The following is a 5,633-nucleotide window of genomic DNA, read 5'->3' as shown; positions in this document are numbered from 1 at the left end:
CAGGAAGGTTAGCAGGTTCACTACCCTGACTTTTGTTTACTGATTAATTGCGTACATACGAATCATATGTCTTTCTTACGGAATTAGACAGTCTCACACTCCTTACATGACAAATCTCAACAAAGAAGAAAGACCCGTACCCCTCGTTCATACCAAGTGCGGATCTACCGAAGTTTTCGGTAGCCACACCCTATCTTTGCAGACAACACCATCTGAAACTAGCCTAACTAGATTCAGATATCTTATGCAAAAATGAATCAAATTCAAATCAATTTATGATAGCGTATGCCTAACAACAAATCCAAGTAAATAAATCAAAAGACAATTAGGATACTTAGGGCAATGAAGTTTCAAAATCCTAAGACGGAGATACGTACTGAAAACAGGTGTTTACAGTACGGCGACAGAAAAAAATATGAATATAAAATGGGAATGGTTCCTGATACCCTCCTCCCAGCGGCGGGAATGGGTACTAACCACCTGGCCGACCACTGCGTGTGCCGGAAGTTTTTGAAATTCGTCGGACTCAGAAAATACAGCTATATATATATCTGACAGGTAAGCTTCATGAACAAAACCTCTCTTAAGAGGACGAGAAAGACGATGGCCACCTGTGCGACATCTAACGTCAATCCCGCTCTCCTCGTGAGAGGCCATCCGAGAGTTCCGTCCCCGGTAAGGAGAGGACGTCTCGGAGGAAGAAATGCACTCCTTCAATATCCGAGCTCGTTCACGAGCTTTAGCAGCCTGGGAAGCGTCAACAGGTTCTGCTGAAGGGACGCCAGACTGGTGGGGATTTCCCGTAGCCCTCCTTTGGTTTTCGACATGTCCATTCCCTGGGTCCTGGAAGTTCGACAGAGGTCTATTCCTAGAGGCACTATAGGACCGATCTGACGCCCCCTCCACTACACTAGGGGCATTAACATTATCACTACACTTCACTGTGGTATTTAATGCACGCACTTTCGATTCTAGCGCACGAATCGACTCCATGATGGAAGAAAGGGCAATACCTTCCGAAGGTATAAGTTCATTGCCCGAAGGCAAATCCACAGGGTTAGATGTAACAACCTCTACAGGTGGGTTAGAATGCAAATCACTAGGTATCCTGATTCTTTACTGAAGCACTTCTGGAGGAAGATCTTCTGATTCTATCCCTTTCAAGCTTATGAACATACGAATCATAAGTCTTCCATTCATTGTCAGTCAATCTTTCACACTCCTTGCACCTATCATTCATCAAACAAATATGATCTCTACATTTCGTGCATACTGTATGAGGGTCCACCGAAGCTTTCGGTAGCCTAACTTTACATTCAAGCACGCTGCACACTCTAAAACTAGTTGAACTAGATCCAGACATATTTAGAGAAATCCAAAACCAAATCCAATCAAAATCCACAATTGCGTATGCCAATCCACCGAGCAAAGTCCAAAAAACCAAAGAGTTTATCCAAAATCCTAGGCGGAGGTACTGGAAACAGTTGTTTTCAGGACCGGCGACAGAGAAAATCTGAATAGAAGATGGGAATGGTTCCTGACACCCGCCTCCCAGAGGCGGGAATGGGTACTAACCACCTGGCTGCCCACTGCGTGTGCCGGGAGTTTTGAAATTCTGTCGGACTTCAGAGAATACAGCTATGTATACCTACCTATATCTGACAGGTAAGTGTCATGAACAAACCACCGATTACAAGGTAAAAATGAATTCAGTTCAAACCATGACCCTAGGAATAAAAAGTTTCATACTTTCACTAACATAGGCAACAAAATGTTTTATGGTGCTGATTACAACTGCAATCTTGAGTTAGATCAATAAAAGGGTATTTCTACAGAAGCAGTCCGCACGGACTGCAAGGAACGTAACCGCGGATACGACATCCACCAGGGATTGGGGCGTCCAATGTATTTCGCCGTGTTTGGTACTGGCCCCTAGGAGGGTTAATTACAATCGTCCGAATAAATATTACTTAGCCTAAAATTCTTGTTCGGTAGTAGGTACTACTGCATAGAAAAAACGCAACTGCCATACTAGTAGTCTATGCCGCTGCGGATAAGTAAGCTAGATCTACACCCAGTAATTTTTTGACTTGCCTACCTAGCCTACCTAATAGGCCTATGAAGTACTAGCTATAAATTTTTTTTCTGCACATTAAGATACTACCCGCTGGTGTCACTAAGCATTGTCAAAAATAAGTAGGTAGGAGAGGTTTACGAGAAGTTTCACCATTTGGTTTGAAATGTTTCCTAATTTCCATGCACATGTTTGGTGAAAAGAATGATCTTACACTGTTTTATAAACTTAGGCTAAATGCACAAAACTTCATGCAGATTAGCCGAAAAACAAATGGTCGTTGTCTTCCGCTCCGAATTAATAAGGTAGCTAGTACCCTAGTACTAGGCCTAGTAAGGTACTACCTAGGTACTAACTACTAGGCAAGTAATGTATCACAATGTTATCATTACTGTAGGTTACTAACCTCAGTGTTAAGCTCTGATTGTAAGGAATCCGATTTAAGTCTAACATGATGAGATAATTATATATCATGTGATATAAATGTAAACACTTACCACAAAGAGTCTCATCATTGACACAAGAGCAGAAAATGTTATATCCAGTTCGCCATCTTGTTTATTTTGTTCTGGCTCCGAGTAGTAAAAATAAAAAAAAAGCGTGAACTCTTCCTCTCCCAATCGTAATCTAGACGTGAAGATTCAGGTGTCAGATCCTCTGAAGGTTACGCTGTCAGATTTTTTTACCAGGTACAGTTTGTAGTTCTTTTGACTAATGCATTCATCCATGTCTTAACTTGTTTAACAGGTAAAACGTAGTTATTTTAGGTTTTCGCATCTCTTCAGCTCTCGGGCAATTTCGCAAAGAATCTTGGTGCCGTTTTCACTTTTCAAAAACTGTTTACCCATTATCCTCATTGCATCTTGACCATAATAATCTATATCTTTTTTTTATTAATCCGGGGCTTATGGGTGCATTTTTTGTAAGCAGCCTTTAAATCTAAAAGCGTTCTTTCTTTATTTTTATCGCAATGTTCGCCAAACATACATTCCATCCAATGTTTAATGTATGTATCGATTTGTCTGTATTGTTAAATTTCTTCGGCAAATGGGTTTTATAAACTATTATATAGATTTAATAACTATGTTATAAAGATAATTTTAATGAAACCATATTCTAGTACCTTAACGAAAGCATTATTTCTCAGGCAATAGTGTCAAATCTTCAACACATTTATTAATACTCCTAACTTCACTAATTTCTTGACAATTTGTACATCGGTATTGCTTTTTCTTTTTTCGTCTTTTTTTTACCCTACCAATCTCAATCAATGGCTGTTTCTTCTTTGTGATCCCTTAATCTATGATCAAAGCATATTCCTTTGCTGTACAAAGGAATTTTTTGGACAATAGTTCTGAAGGGTAGCGCTTCTGATCACTAAAATAATAAATTCCTGTGGATAGTATATTCTCAATCCATTTAATATATAATTTCTGCTGCGAAAACACAAGAATTGTTTTGTTTTATCAGGTGCAAGTTGCTCTGGGGAAAATCTGTTCATCATATCTTACCTTTAGGTAAGAAGGATGAAAGATAATTTCATATGAATATGTCTTCATCCAAACAGTTTTTAAATGGGAGAATCAGTTGGTTGTACTTTTATTGTATTTCACATAGTTGTCAGGTTATGGCATAGAGGCAGCGGAGTTTCCTTGTTTTCCACCCGAGGTGATAGATCTTCGTGCAATTTAAAAACATCAATTGAGATTCTTAGTCCTTCATTACGAATAAACCTATAAGTTTTTTAATTTAATATCATAGGCTGGTCCATATATTTGACTTTTTAAATTTTTATACTGATGCTACACTTGCTTCGTAAGTAACAGTAACGCTGATCTATAAGCTATCCAAGATGTAAGAGTTAGCTTTCTAGTTAGATCTGAAACACCATGAATTTTCCAGTTTACATGTGTGTAGAATTTTAGACTAAGAACGCGATTGTTTAACTTGTGGATATTTCCACTGATTGTTAGTTCAGCTTCATAGTTTTCTTTCCTTCTGGCTTTTCTCCAGAACACTATAGTCTTCGTTTTCTCAAAAGAAAATCGAAAATCAACAGTGAAAGTTCAAAGTTAACTTTAATCATTGCCTGCAATAGTATTCTTGAACACGTCGCAGATTTTGCAGCCTGCTGAAGATATTTGCCTTTAATCTAAGAGATGAATAGGATCTTTGCCTAGTTCGGTTATAAGTATAACTACGGCAGTTCGTCATTCTTATGAAAACGTATTAGAATCGAAAATTAGCTGTAAAATAAAAGTTACTTACTTTTGGCTAGGGAAGCTCGCAGTTTCATTAAAACAAAATTGATGTTATATTAAACTCGAGTTGTGCAACAATAAAAGGACAAGGCAAATCATTTCTTCTATCAACTATGCTGAAAACCAGTCGTATATTAATTAGATACTGCTTGTTGAGCTGAAAAGTTTTGTTAGTCACAATTATGGTTTGTAGAATCTTAATATTGTATGGATCAGAGGACAACATATACGTTCATACCTTGGGCTGAGATTTGTTTGTATTGTTACTATTATTAATTATTATTATTAATGCCCATGCTGTTACAAGAAATGTTTTTGTTAGTTACCACTTTGTACACGAATTCTGCGTTGTCCAATAAATTCTGCTGATTGACCTGATAGTCTTGACCATGACAGCAGGTGAGGCGAATGACATTCTGTGATTTGAGTGCACTCTGTTATTATTAGTGCATTAGTACATAATTCAAATTTTTGCAGTGTTTAAGTACATTAAGTTTCAGCTCTGTCCTTACCTAGAACTTTAAATTTCTGAGGAGGAACGTCAATTAATTTTAATCTTTGGAACTTGCAATGATCACTTCTTGTTTTTCTGGGGTAACTAGGGCATTCAGCGCTGAAACGGAAATTGACAGTGAAAAGGTTTGAAAGGTGTAACAGGAGGAAAACCTCACAGTTGCGCTATGAATCAACTGTTAGGAGAGGGTGGCAAGTAAGATGGAAGAGAGAATATGAATAGAGGTTCAGTAAAAGGAATGAATACAGTTGCAGCTAGTGGCCAAAGGGACACTGCAAAGAACATTAACACCTATATTGCACCACAGGTGGTGTACAAATGGCAATAACCTGGGGGTTGTTTTTCTTGATAGCAATGTCCTCAGTACTCCATTGCCATCTATTCCTCAACCTAACATGGTCATTTTACTCAATATCAGGTTTTGTTCCTATGATATTGAGATTGTCTATAAATTGATCATTAGGTTTCCAAATAATTTTTGGCAATGGTTTAACCACGTTTTCCTTAATTTATCTGACATTTCTGTTTAGGATATCTAGTTAATATGCAACTTTTAGTGGCATCTGTTTGATCAATTTTCATTCCAAAAGGAAATAAAAATAATCAAGGTTTCTGAATTTCCGTTTCCAAATCAGGTTTGGATATTTCTATGGTATTAGTGTCCTACTGGAACATCTTTGTTACATTTGATTTTACTGTAGGACTGACAAAGTGTTGATTTTCTCGTTCATTATTGTTGGGGGCTACTCTCAAGACGCATTAAATGGAAGGTTCATAATAACAT

At 37.8% G+C, this 5,633-nt stretch overlaps 1 protein-coding gene across 1 annotated transcript in view; it reads right to left on the bottom strand.

Annotated features, from left to right (window-relative positions):
• Positions 1-2,850, bottom strand: part of LOC135220776 (BTB/POZ domain-containing protein 6-B-like) — a gene marked incomplete in the record, with an annotated part of 184,957 nt that extends 182,107 nt beyond the window's left edge. Inside the window, 1 exon segment of the mRNA XM_064258248.1 lies at positions 2,572-2,850.
• Positions 2,851-5,633: the final 2,783 nt, after the last annotated feature.

Source organism: Macrobrachium nipponense, chromosome 2 (assembly GCF_015104395.2).
Source record: "Macrobrachium nipponense isolate FS-2020 chromosome 2, ASM1510439v2, whole genome shotgun sequence".
NCBI classification, from domain to species: Eukaryota; Metazoa; Arthropoda; class Malacostraca; order Decapoda; family Palaemonidae; genus Macrobrachium; species Macrobrachium nipponense.
The sequence above is the reverse complement of the archived record's forward strand: the minus strand, read 5'-3'. Positions and strand labels throughout refer to the sequence as shown.